Source organism: Chrysemys picta, chromosome 2 (genome assembly GCF_011386835.1).
Source record: "Chrysemys picta bellii isolate R12L10 chromosome 2, ASM1138683v2, whole genome shotgun sequence".
Classification (NCBI taxonomy): domain Eukaryota; kingdom Metazoa; phylum Chordata; order Testudines; family Emydidae; genus Chrysemys; species Chrysemys picta.
The window spans coordinates 176,965,251-176,979,921 of NC_088792.1; the positions used below are offsets into that span (position 1 = coordinate 176,965,251).

At 42.2% G+C, this 14,671-nt stretch overlaps 1 long non-coding RNA gene across 2 annotated transcripts in view; it reads left to right on the forward strand.

Annotated features, from left to right (window-relative positions):
* LOC135981628 (uncharacterized) overlaps positions 1–14,271 on the forward strand; it is a 39,136-nt gene extending 24,865 nt beyond the window's left edge. Inside the window, exons 2-4 of one of the 2 annotated variants that reach the window (XR_010598746.1) lie at positions 9,037–9,217; positions 10,166–10,280; positions 11,316–14,271. This is a non-coding gene — a long non-coding RNA (uncharacterized LOC135981628). Of the gene's footprint in view, positions 1–9,036; positions 9,218–10,165; positions 10,415–11,315 lie in introns of those variants that run through there. The other variant, XR_010598745.1, reaches the window with a different exon arrangement.
* Positions 14,272–14,671: the final 400 nt, after the last annotated feature.

The following is a 14,671-nucleotide window of genomic DNA, read 5'->3' on the forward strand; positions in this document are numbered from 1 at the left end:
ATGATGCACAGAGGAGTAAAATGGGGATGCTTGCTCTGTCTCTGCAGTGCCTGTTCTGTGGATCAACAGGGGATGAAAGGGACTCTTTCCATTGACTCCAGTGGGTTTTTGGATCACTAGGGCTGCCAACTCAACACCATTAACCAATATTTATTTTTTCCTTCTTATATTTGGAGACAGAGTAGGATGGAATATAATGTGGTTGTTGAAAAGGGAAATCTGTTTAGATGCTGAAAAACTGCTGGGTGAAAAATATTAGTGTTGCTTCAATGGTAGGTGAAAAACAGAATCTAAGATATCAGTGAAAGCTTATCTTTTTTTCTCCTAGAGTAAAAGATTGTAGTTTATGGATAGAAAAATTAAATATGACCTTCACCAGCGTGACAGTCCTGCCTCATTTATTTTTTAGCTTAATCTTGCTGGGTGAATATCATTTTGTTCAGTGAAAAGGAAAATGGGGGAGCAGGGACAAGGAATGGAAAATAGTTTAAAATAGGAAAATCGTGTAGACCTAGTTGTTGTTATCTATTTCTTAGGAAAAGAAGATGAAGGAGATATTTCCTCTAAAAAAGATTAATACTTACAAAATACTTGAATGATCTCCAATAATAAAACACTTAAATATATTGCTCAAAATAGGAACCCTGTTCCTGGCAAATTAAAACTGGAAATGATGATAGTTTTCCCAACCTGGTGATTAGATTCAGGACATGAAATATAGTTTGTGGACAATTCACATGTCTAGCTATTGTTCACATCCAGTTAAGTGTTGAAAGAAAAATCCTTGCTGTTAAGGAATATGTAAACACATGATATATATATTTTGATAGTTCAGTCTTATGTTTACTTTTATATTGACTCTTGACCATGATTGACCAGCTTATGGACAGACAAGGAGAAAATTCTAAGCAGTAAGAATAATAAACAAACCACTGTGAGAGATATGAAAAAGAAAAATGTAAAGGAGAAAACTCAGGAAACAGGGCTTTGAGTCTGAGTTTGAGTTTGAATAAAATAAGAAACGGAAGTGCACGGAAGTTTCATCTCAACTTAAAATAAACCTCACAGATCTTTTAAAAGACCTTTGTTACTTGGTTCTGCATTTTCTGCTTTGCCCAATAAACCAGAATGGCACAAAGGAGTGAGTTGTCACAATATTTCTGACCCTGCCTCAGAGCCTAGCCTAGTGCACAATGAACTGAATGGGAACCTTTTTGTTGATTTGAATGGGTGCCAGGTCAGGCAACATATAAGAAAACGTGTTTTTTTAAAAAAATACTGTTGTTGAACAATATTCCAGTTCTAGTGCCTAATGAAAGAGTTTTGGATAATCTCAAGATATATATCTGAGCCAAACTGAAGCAGCAAACCTTTTGAGGTTCCCATCATCACTAGCTAAAATTCTACAAATCAATATGGTCAAGGATTAAAAAGTCTCTCTCTGATCAGAGGACTAGAACCTGTACTTCAAAAAAGTTTATTATTATTCTAATTGCAATCCACAGCTACTCCTGACATGGTGTAGTTTACATACCACACTTTGCTCAGGGCTATGCTTCAAGTAACCCACAATAACAGTGCGTGTCTTTGTCCTCCCCACCATTGGCTAGTCCACATATAGGCAGAGGTGAAAGTAAGCCGATACAATCTGGTACAGCATACCGGCAAGAGCCAGAACACCGTGCTGGACCGCACCGGCTGATGCGGGGAGCCCAGAGCCCTTTAAATCCCACAGGCAGCTCCGGTGGCCGGGCTGGGGCTGGGAATTAAAGGGCTCAGAGCTCCCTGCCACTGTGGGGAGCCCAGAGCCCTTTAAATCCCGCCCGCAGCTTGGCACCTGGGCTGGGGCTGGGATTTAAAGGGCTCGGGGCTCCGCGGCGGCCAGAGCCCCAGGCCCTTTAATTTGCCCTTGAGGCCCGGGGGCTCCAAGCCACCACTGCAGCTGGGAGCCCTGGGTTGATTTAAAGGCCCTGGGGCTCCCAGCCACAGCCGGTGCCCCAGGGCCTTTAAATCGTGAGAGGCCCCGCCTCTTCCAGTTGAGGCCCCGCCTCTTCCAGTTGAGGCCACGGCCCCCTGAGGACTCCGGCAGTACCGGTAAGTCCTGTAAGTTACTTTCACCCCTGCATATAGGAGTTTAGGGGTCCACTATAGCCTTAGAGTTAAGGAAGCTGGTTCTTTAGCTCAGGCAGTAGAGGTTCTTGTTCAGATACCCCACATTCAGTTCCTGCCAATGACTCATCCAGTTGGTTTATTACCTATTAAATGCCTATGACAGTCCAGGGTGCAATCCAGACCAGTGGGGGGTTGTCTCACCCCTGCCTTGCAACCCAGGGTGCCTCACAAAGCTTTACTGCTGTAGCTCCCAACCTGGACTCCTCACAAACAGCCAAACGGCATGCAGGTGTCTGTGTATAGCGACAGTCCTGTGGGCCAGCAGCCTGTTAGCAAACACCAGCTATACTCTGGCTTCCAAAAGCCTTGGTTACTACTTGCAGAGTCAGCCCAACACTCTCCCAGTCGTGGATTTCCCCCCAAAAGTGAGTTCTGCAGTGTCTAGCCCTCTTTTGGACAGTCCAGATATATCAGGTCCATTGCCCCTCTCAGGGTGTAAGGAGAGAATTTTTGTATTTCTGTTCTAGTTGTTAATACCCACTTGCCATCTTGAATTCCTAACAACAACAATTAGGAATCCATATTGGCTGCCTTTCTTCCCCCTCCTTAGGGACAGTTTCCTGCCCTTTTTGCTGAAAGGTGGGAAACCAGGCAACCATGTGACATGCGATCTGACCAGTAACAGCAGAGCATATAAGGGTTAGTACATCTGAGGGAGGGTGCTGCCCATCTGAGTGGTAGAGTGCTGTACTCAGGTGCGTAAGCCAGAGCACCGCGTCTTAGGGTTGTGGGAGGGTTTACACACTTGCACGCAAGGGTGAGCTGCTAGCTGCCACCCTCTCATCCAGATCTTACTTGCAACCATGATGCCGCAGGGAAGAAGGAAGAAGAATCACCAGCACTAAGCAGAGTTACCACCTACCTGTTGACTGAGGTCCACTTCTCACCCTGCCGAGTTGCCTGATTGGTCCCGGACCTGCTCCGTGCCGTGAGGTCAGGAGGCTCCAGACAAGCTGCAAGAAATGGTAGAGACCTGTTGAGTCCTCCATACCCCTTACCTGGGCCCAGTCTTGGAGAGGGAGTAAACCCTTTTGGTCACAGTCAGTATAGTTCTAGTGTCACCTTTACCTGTGTTGGGAGTCCTTTATAGCATACCCAGTTACATACCTTGTTGAACTGTTAGTCTAATAAACGTACCTGAATTTTACTCCTGCACTCCCTTGTTGGTTTTTATTTTGGGCAATCTTAACCCCGATTATAAATGCTGGTAGGGAGACGAATCTCTCAACATGGTCTCCGGCCATCCTAAAACCAGTCAAACAAGGGGATCATTATACAACAATCTGCTACCTTAAATGAAGTTACCCAAACAATTCACAACACTGGATTAGTTTAATTAAAGAATAAACCAAGTTTATTTAACTACAAAGAGAGATTTTACTTGAGTGCAAGCATAAGACAGACAGATCAGAAATGATTACAAGTGAAATAAAGATACAAAGCTTTCTAAACTAAGCAAACTAGACTTGGGTCAAGGTGAAGTTCTTACCACAAGCTTCCAGCAACAGGGGTGACCAAATTTCAGGTCAGGGTCTGCTCCCGTAGTCCATAGGTTGTTTTTTATTTTCCTGTTTGGTGGAAAAGAAAGAGATGGATAGGGAGAAATAACTTGGGAGTGTTTTTGCCCCTCACTTTTATAGTTCAGTCACCTTTTGAAATGCATTTTCCTGAGGGTTATCCCTAGTTAAAATTGATTCAAATAGTAAAGAAGGCAACATGATGTCTCTTGGTGAAAGAGGTTGCAAGCTGTTTCTTGTCACCTCTGTTTACTGAAATGCAGATTTTCCTTGTCTTCTATCCTCCTCCTCCGTGACTGAGGATCCTTTTTACAGCTTATATGTAAATTGAGGTAAACACACATTCCAGGACCAGTCCTGCCTAATAGGGGCTACCTAGGTTTGAACATGCGCTATCAATGTCATTCAGACGGAATTTATAACTGTACATAAAATGTTGCTACATACATTTCATCATGAGATTATTGAGCAGTGGGTTATTAATTTTCAAATTATACCTCAGAAGGTATATTTTGTACAAAGATTATCACAATAGTGTGCACGGTGTGAAGACAGGAGTGTGTTTGGTCACAATGCCCCAGGGCTTTTCCATAAGGCCTATTTTGATGAGGTTTGGAAGTAACAGTGAGAGGAGATGCTGTATACAATTAATGACAGACATATCTCAATGTTTGGAAGTTCATTTAAGGTAAATTTCCATAACTACTTATATTTAGTAGGGAAAGAATATGTCTGGAATCCAAACTTGATTTAGATTAGAACAACAAAGAATATGATTAGAAATATAGGAGAGGAAATTGAGACAGTGCTGATAATCGTTAGGTTTATAAAGTAAAACTGTCAATTGGTATGATAAGCACAAACACTTAACCATTTCCATATTCTGGAAGTCATATATGATGCAACAGAACAATGTCCGACCAGTTTTGTGTCCTATTAGTTGGTTAGGATAACTAAGATGGAGAACTGGCAGAAATGTAGTTTGCAGCACAGAAAAAATGAACATATCTGGGTTCTAGTTGCCAACTATAGATGTTGTTGTTTACTTACACCATTGATTTTCCCCACAGCCATGCTCACTTGAGACACTATACAAGAACAAGGTCTGCTACAATATAGTTCGTACATTCAATAACAAATCTTTGTCCCACACAGAAGTCAGTGGCAAACTCCCATTCATTTCAGTGATATCAGATCAGAATCTGTTCCTAATGCTTTTAAAGACACATTGGGCTCCATTTGAAAAGTGCTATATGAATTCAGTATAAAATCATTGCCAGGTATCAGTTTGTCCATTAATATTTGATGTCTCAAGATGGCTAACAGCTCAGCGATGCAACATCAGTGTAGTACAGCCCACTCCATTGGTCACTTTAGAGCAGACCATTGAACTTGGCTGTGGAGCAAGTACTGTAATAATTAAGGTTTTGAGCTAGGTTTTGAACTCATTCTTGGCAAACTTAATCATGGTTCCCTGCTTCATTTCACTGAAGATACTACTGATAACAACCGTGGCCAGTAGGGATTTGTAAAAATGTGTTGTTGTTATTGCTTTTTGTTTGTTTTACATAAATATGTTAACTCCATTTCCTTAGGCAAAAATAATAAGAAAAGAGTCAAATGAGTGAAAAACATTTCCTTCTGCTTGCTTAGGTTCAGGAGTTATGTTTGTTACTGAACAAGAAACCTTGGGAGATAACATTTCCATTGAAGGCTATTCTGTCATCACTTATGCAACATCTAGCTCAGATTACAGAGTTATTAATTTAAGGGGCTAAGTTAATCAGTGGGGAGACTTACACAACCATTCTATTGTCACTCTGAAAGGATTGCACATCTCTGAAACTTCAGTTTCTGCATGGGGTGGAGAAGAGGTGCACATCATAGTGCAAAGAATGAAAGAGTCAAACCAAAAGGAGATGGACTTGACCAAACTGAGCAACTTGAATGTATCACGCACTTGGGAAAAAAACAAGCAAGTGTGAAATAACCCACTGCATAATTTAAACCTGAACATCACCTACACAGGATAATGTTCGGAAATCACTTGCTTTCTCCAGAACAGCAAGCAATCCCTTTAGGTTTAATACCATGCCTATCCACAAAGTCATACAGCCACAGTCAGTCATAACTTTTTAATAGAAAATACAAGTTTCACACAAGAAGCACACAACACATACACAGCATTGTTCATTTCAAAATAATCGTTACACATCTGGAGAGATGCAGTATCATATGTATTTCATATAAAAGTGTGAAATGCCAGTTTTAAAATATACTGAGAAGGAATTAGTTGCTATAGATAGTGCAGTTACAATTTAGCGCATTAAGAGAATATTTAGTACATGTAACATTTATGGCTTCCTGTACACACTTTATGGGCCAAATTATCCTCTCATTTATTCTCCTCCCTTTGAACTCAACAGCCCTCACCACTACAGAGCACTGGTGGAAGTGCAGGCTTCAACTTTTCAAAGAACCTCACCTCCCTATGCTCTCCTCAATGCTTTTGGTGCCATTATACCTAATATGGGCAGAATAACTCCAGGCAATGGTACTAAAAGGTACTTCTTCCATCCCTATGCAACTATACCATGTAGAGATATAATTTAGCCCTTTCATTTTTAATAATCTCATGTACTATCAGTAACACAAGTAGGGATTTTAATTTTTTTAAATCTTAATGCACCCTTAAGATAAGACCTATCCAAAGGATAAACCTGTTAAAAAATGTGTGCAGTAGCATACATGTAAACATTATCTCTGAATGACAAGATACTCTACAAGAATTTCCAAAATGTAAATTGCCAGAACGTGAAAAGAGTGTGAAATCAAGCGACTTTTTAAGAGCATGCATCTCTTCCAAAAATCCATTTGCCAGTGAGCTATAATGAAGTCAGGCATATACTGATGTAATGGGATGCACATGTCAACTTTAAGGAGGCAGTCCCTGTTCAGACAGCATCAGCACAGGCACACATAAGCATGGTGGATTGCCAAAGCAAATGCTTTAGTATGCAAAGTGATACAATATATTTTAACTACAATTGTTACCTTATGTTTTGTTTTTGTGTTGGTTTTGACGTGACTAACTGTGAACACAATGATCAGAATTCTTTGCCTTCCCCCGCAGAGGCTGGTTATGTGATCAAATGTTTAAAGCAAGCAAATTGTTGCCAAGATGCAGTAAGATAGATGTGCCAGAAAAGGCAGTTGGTGTTTGAAGTAATTGGGGCTAACGGCTCAACCTGGAATTTTCAAAAGGAATACATTTTTTTTTTAAATGAACCATCATACATACTGACTAGAAATTCAGTCTCAGTGTAATGTTCATATTGACTGGAATTCACTCTTTGGGAAAGAACTCACAGGTGGTCCTCCCTGCATAGGAAAAAACATGTCTTTCTGTGCAGAGTAGATGCAGATGGAGTAGCTTTACTGTAGGCCTCCCAGCCCTTTGGAAGCCAAAAAAAGTGTACAAAGCACTGGCTCCAAATAGGTCAGAGCGGAGTGAGAGTCATAGGCCTTGGAAGGGGCCACAGCAGTGACAGGGAACCTCAGCATAAAGCATTGAAAGGGCCAGTCAAACAAAAGTGGGAGTCCAATTTGTGGAGTATATTGTTACAGATTTTTCTATGAGAGTGCAATGTGCATTGCATTGGAGGCCCCATTGGACCAGATACAGCATTAAAAGGTGGGTTTTGTCCCAAATTGCTCACACTCTGTGCTTTATTCTCCTATCACAATCATGTCTTATATAGTCACAAAATATCTTGTGTCCACAGTCAGTCTACTACCAAAGAAGCTTATGTTGGCAAAAAGGGTCACAGAGTTGTTAAGTAAAGGATTATCAATATTAACTGCATAAATGTACTTTGGTTAATCTTTTAGGAAAGATTCCACATTCAAATAAAAATCCATTAAGAAAATAGCCACATGTTTGTGAAATGGCCAACGGGGCTCCAGAGAGTATGATGGAAACATTTCCCAAACAGATACTGAAATACCAAGCAATGAATTAGTTTCATAGCTTGTGCAGTGGACCTTGGCCAGAAGACCATGTGTGCACATAAGAATATTTTGAAAACATTTCTTGCATATTTTCATTCAAGCCTTGTTGGCTGACAGGAAAGTATATGTCCTAACACCGAGAGAAGGAATCTACTGGGACTGCAGAGATTCCTTTGAAATGTAACATATCTCGCATACATGTCCAATGAAATATCTCTGCGACAAAATGTATAAGCAAGAACACAACTTTGATTGTGTCTAGGAGATTGTATTTCCAGTTAATGATTATGTAGAAGGAATCCAGACATTATTGGAACAATAATTTCAGAGAACCCAAACAGAAGCTTTTGTCCATTAATTGTACTGTACTGGTACAGCAAGATCTATTAATATTCACCTATGGAAAACCTGTTTGTTGACCTAATGTGCGACTGCTTCCTAGTCTCTTCTTGCAAAATTATTTAGGTCCTGTGGGATAACTGTACTACGCTTTCGACACAAATATTAAAATTCTATTTAGATGTACAATGTTTTAATGCAAATTTTTACCATAAAACCAAATGCTCCATTCAGTTAAATTAATAGAATTACAAAAAGATGTAATGATAGCAATTAAGTCTTGAAAATGCAAATTTTATAGTCAAGGACAATTACCTCATTTATAGTATATTGGAATGATGCCAGATGAAGGTAATTTAGATCCCCCTAGCTCACAGTTATATCATGAAGGATATCTTAATTTCATTAGTACAACAAAGATGGGTGAGAAGTTAGACAATACTACTACTACTAATAATAATAAAAAGAGACAAGAGAGAGAATTTGACCTTTCTTCTTTCACTGCAGCTAGGATACATACATCTTAGTAAAGTATAAGTAATATTTCTTTCTACTCCCATCTCTGAAAAAAATGCTTTTTTTATTAGCAGCTATGGAACATTAGTATGTAAAAGGTCAGCTTCATTCAAATACTTGCAGCCACTGCGAGTGCCATGATAGTTAAGGGCCACTCGTTATTTCAGCTGTAATGATGCATACTGAGCTGATATGTGGCAGACAAGGTCTCAGATCTCGGCTCAGAAACATATTGTTGTGACCCAAATTTGATTTAAAACAGGCTTTCAAAATTCTACTCACTCACATGCAAATATTTTTTTTTTGTTAAAGGGGCAAGTAAATTTCTTTTTCATTAACATGGTAAAGGGTGGGCTAACTAGCTTACGCTGGTATATTTATGCTACAACTTGCAAAGCTGCTTTTAAAATGCCTTGTCTGATTTTGTCAGCTTTTTATTTTATTTTAACTAAAAACTTTAAATCTTTCCATTTCAAAACAGAAATGCTGAAATTTGCAAGTCTGAAAGGCTACAGGGATGCATGTTCTCTCCCCATTGGGGAGGCTGAATTTAGAATGACAGAGGATGAGGTTTAAAAAAGCTTTGAATCTTCAGAATTTTCATACCTTGTGATGGACGAATGTGCCACTGAAGAGAAAGTCCAAGTGAGAGTGACTGAAGGGTTAGTTAAAAGAATATCTTATTTACATCAACCCCCTTTCCTGAAACCTAATATGGAGTATCTGGGGAGAGATAGGGGAGAAGGGCCAGCTGCAGAATACACACTGCAAAACTGTTTGCCTCCCTTTTCTTTCCCAGTACACTACAGATGGACAGCATGGGAAACACTTACCTAAGGTAAGTACTTGTCCCAGTCTGGTTCTGTTCTAGGTTAAGGTAGGGTGACCATATTTCCCAAAGGGAAAACAGGTCATCACAAGGGGCTAGCCCTCCTCCCTGCCCTAGCAAAGGGCCAGCCCAAGCGCCCCCCCCCCCCCCAGGGGGCTGTCCCAAGCCATTTGCCCAAGCCCCCCATCCCTGCGCAGGGCTCACGTCGCTGCTTGCCCAAGCCCTGCCTGCCCCCTGCCTAAGCCCTGCCTCCCCCCCTCTCCCCCCGTGTGGGGCTGGCATCACCACTTGCCCCCTAACACATTCCTCCACACCCCAGTTTTTTGACAAAAGTGGGCATTTGTCTTGTTTGCTTTTGAAACTGATCAAGTTGGCAAGAGCAAATGGGACAAATACCCACTTTTGCAAAAAAAAAAAGTCAGGACAGCTGGGACAGGGACCATCCCAGCCAAAACAGGACGTATGGTCTCCCTACGTCAAGGAGAAGTCAGTATGCCTTGTTTCATATTGGAAGACCTCATCTTGGAGTCACATAATAGGCTGGAGGTCCTGCTGATTTGTAGCTTCAAACAGCACCACATAGTGGTAGGAATACAGCACTGAAGTTTCCCATTGACAATACCAGGATTGGGTCCCATACCAGTTTATGTTCCCAATCCTATAATCACTGGGACTGCTGCTGTGAGTAAAGATATCTCATGAGGATACACCATATATATTGTGCTGGATATTTGTTCTGTTTCTTGATTTTTTATTTTGCTTTCTCATTCTGTTTTTACAGGGTGGATGGCTTTGGTGTCTCTTGCTTCCTGTTGGACAGATGAGGCTGAAGGGGCAGTTTAATATTTTTAATTTTAGAAAGGGTGTACACACATATACATGCACACAACCTTTAGGTGAGATGAGCAAGAAGAGGTGAAGGTGGCTGATTAGCTCGGGCCTACCCAGGGCCGGTGCAAGGAAGTTTCGCCTAGGGCGCGAAACTTCCACCTTGCGCCCCCACCCCCAGCCCTGTGGCAGCTCCCCGCCCCCCCCCTCCACCCTGAGGTGCCCCCCCATAGCAGCTCCCCCCCATCTGCCCTGAGGCGCCCCCCCCCATGGCAGGTCCCCCCCCCCCCCCCGGGAGCCGGGCGGCAACTCCCGACCCCAGCTCACCTCTGCTCCGCCTCCTCCCCGAGCACGCCGACCCCACTCTAATTCTCCTCCCCTCCCACGCTTGTGGCGCCAAATAGCTGATTGGTGCTGCAAGCCTGGCAGGCTGGAGAAGTGGAGCAGCGACAGCATGCTCAGGGTGGAGGCATAGCGGAGGTGAGCTGGGGTGGGGAGCCCTGTGGCAGCTCTACCCCCCCGGCCCCGCTCTGAGGCACACCCCCCCGGGGCATCTCCCCACCGCCCCCAGCCCGGGGAGCTGTGCGGCAGCTCCCCACCGCAGCTCACCTCTGCTTTGCCTCCTGCCCGAGCACGCCGCCCCCGCTCTAATTCTCCTCCTCTCCCAGGCTTGCGGCATCAAACAGCTGATTGGCGCCGCAAGCCTGGGAGATGGGAGTAGTGGAGCAGCCGCTGCGCTGGGAGAGGGAGTCTGAGGTGCACATGTCAGCACACTGCTGGCAGCCGAGCCCAGGAACACTGTAAAAAAATGGGGGGCACCGCTTTTTGGCACCCCCAAATCTTGGCGCCCTAGGCAACCGCCTAGTTTGCCTTAATGGTAGCACCGGCCCTGGGCCTACCTGAACCAGAGGCCCATGAAACTGGTTGATAGGCTTTAGGCAAGGTGGGCCAGGCCAGAGTGCTCCAGCAAAAACTGGCTTCTTGGTAAGGAGCAACGATTAGCTGTGGTGATTCAATCCATTTTTATTTATGGGATATTAAATAAACAATACTGGCTTTGACATCAAAGAACATCCTGATCAGTCTGTTCTTGTTCTCCACAGCTTTGATCTAATCTGCTACTGAGGAGTGCTATGGTGTATGGACATCCTAGCCACACCATCCTATTTCTTGATTTGATGGGTACCCAGAACTGAGAGTCACCTTGTTGCCTCCCTGCCTCCAGTCAGAGAGATGCTTGAGCTTTACTGAGTGTCAGCTGTCTGAAACCTCCAGTCTGTTAGCCACATAAGCAATCACCCTTAGGGCTACAGCAGCCCTTCCTTTGCCTTTGCAGGTTAACAATAGGTACACGCAGTCCCCAAACCCCTTCAAAGTGTTCCCCTTGTAGAGTCCAGCCCTTTCTCCATTGAACACTCACAGCTATACCAAGTCAGCTGTCCCCAAGGGAACAGTGTACATACCAGTTTGTTTGATTCAAATCAGGATAATCACTTGTATAATAACACAGAACTGAGATATATTTATAGTGAAAACAACAATCAATTTATTAAGAGATAGAAGGGTTAATAGAAACAACAGGTGATGTATAAAACAAAAACATAACAGACTTTCTAGAGCTGAAACTTAACAGATTAACCTTCTGTCTAAAGACGTTTCTCTCACCCCAAATGTCCTTTGCAGTGTTTCAACCAGGCCTGGATGAGATCCTGTTTCATGAATGTGATCACACTGCCTGATTACTTCCTAGGTAAAGGATAAAGGGGAGTCTTTTTTCCTTTTCCTTATTTTCCCCAAAGTTCAGTGTCTCCTCCAGAGATAGAACAACCCTCTATGGTTATTCCTCTGGTGTCCTGTCTCCCTGTTGACTTCACATCCCCCTTTTGCCTTTGTATGCAAATAAGGCTCCAGGCTGTTGCCCAGAACATGGGATCCTAGACAGACAGGTGAATATACATCCTTTGTCTGGCAAAACCTATTTGTCAACCCTTCCTTGATTCAGACTTTAGAAACTTATTTTCATTATACAAACATAACTCTTTACATAGTATCTTTACTTGATTCACAATAACATTAATGAATCTTGACACATAAAGTAGCTACAGAAAGCACATAACATGTTACTCTTTATGGATAAATATCCTGCAAGACATGTTTAGTGTAATGAGTTTGTCAGGTCTGATGCAACAGTTGTTTGCAAAGACCAGGGGATCTTTTGCCAAGGTGTCTCTGTATCACACCTGGACATGCATCATACACTAAGGACTGTGAGATGGCCGGGGGGTGTGGGGGTGGAAATAGGAGTCACTGCATCAGTTCTACATCACTTAAGGAATCTTCCATGGTGGGAGACTCACTACATCTGCTTTCTTCCACTGGAGCAGCACAATGCAACTAAAGAAGGGCTCATAACCTTGAGGGTGTTGCAATGAATCAGCAATGGCATTTGCTACACATGTATCGGGATAGCAGATGTTTTCTCCAATGGAGACTAGCTGGTGAGTGGGGGACACAGACCTCTGGCCTTGTTCCCAAACGTCCAGACTTGCCCCCTTTGTGATGTGTAGTGCTGCCATGGTCTCTATTTGACTCCCCTTACAGTCAGGAATGCTAGCCCCAATAGTATGGCTGCTTCCTGTGTAGTTGTCTGTGGGACAGGGGGTTCTTGTGCCATTTTCCCCTCCTCACCCACACCCTGTTCAGGGAAAGCTATGATTTGTCCCTTATTATGCACTGATCTCACAGGTGAAATCCTGGCCCCTCTGAAGTCAATGGAAGTGTTGTCACTGATTTCAGTGAGGGTAGGATTTCTCCTCTTCAATGGTCCAGCAAAGGAGGATGTAACAGCAACCACTCACCACTGGAGTAATTGGGAATAAAATCCAGCACCACCAAAGTCCATGGCAAAACTCCCATTGATTTCAATTTCACCTGGTGAGTACTGTCTCCTGGCACCCAAGAAAGACTTTGCCTGTGTACCCCCATCACATTTTCCCTAGCATTCCAGTATGTAGCATCAATTTTACACTATTCCCTCCCCCCCCTCACACACACACACACACACACACACACACACACACACACACACACACACACGTCACTAGGCTTTTCACCTGAATAATGAATACAAGAGTGGGCACAGATTGTATATATTTATATCATACTACATAATATTGTTTAAAACTTCCTTGCCACTTTATAAAAAAAGGACAAATATAACAAGCAGATTGTATGAATCCACTTAATCTCTTGGAAGGAAGGAAGGCTTCAGAGGAAAATATATTGTCCAGACTATTCCCAGTATGTGTCAGTTATAAAAACCCAGGTTGTGATCATAATAGGATATTGATTAATCTGGATCCCATACAAAAGAGAACTAGATTCTCTGGTGGACCACTAAAGGTCATATTGCTTGATTGCCCCATAACTTCTAAAATACAACCAATATTGAACCAAGTTCTGATTTCATTTAAACCCATATTATATGGCTGAGGTCAGTGAGCATAACTAAAGGCAGAATTTGGCCCATTGTGTTAGCAAATGTGATTGATTCTTAGGGGTTTATTTTAAAAATCAGCTGATGTGAAAACCAGGCTCTGGCTATGCTGAGTGATATTCTTTGTTGGGCTAAATTCAGACCTGATGCAAGTAGCTGCAAATCTATTAAGTCAGTGGAGTTACATTTGGACCAAGTTTGAGCAGTTGCTGTTAAATTGTTTTATGTTTTCTTTTATGGAAAATTATTGTGGCTTTAGTTCAAGTTTATTTTTACCCCAATTCATACATTTATAGGCCTATCACTGCAGTGCTCATCCTTTAGAACTGCTTGTATATCACTGTTCTAAAATCCCTAGTCTGCTCTGATTATAGCAATGAGCTTAGGCTTGGCATTAAACTCATGACTTGCTGGTAAACAAGGTTAATCACAAAAGCATTTGGTCATCAAAATGTATTAGCATTCTGTGCTGGTAAAGAACCACTACAGAAATTACATTTACATTTATACGTTTAAAAAGAGATCAATTACATTTACAAATATACGTTTAAAAAGAGATCATGTGTGTCTAATTCAGCCCTCAATTATACCTGTGTATTACTGACTTCATAGAGGGTGGATTTCTAGAAAGTTTCACAAATAAAATGATGTCAGAATATGGTCCAGTCTGTCTTTTTTCAGGGAACTCAGAAAACCAGTGTTTTCCCCCTTTTTAGAATTAATAGTATGCATTTCATTTACTGTCTCCAATCCAACTCAAGGGAGTTGCTGACCCTCAGTGAATGGAAAGATTTTCCAACATCAAGCAAACTGCATAGTTGAAATTATTTCACAAACTGCTTTATAAATATGGGTTGAATTTAATTTTATTTCAATCCCATTAATTCCATACAAAGATAACGACAACATATGAACTTTAGATCTATACTAAACTCAGTAGGCTTGTCATTTAAGTTTGATGGC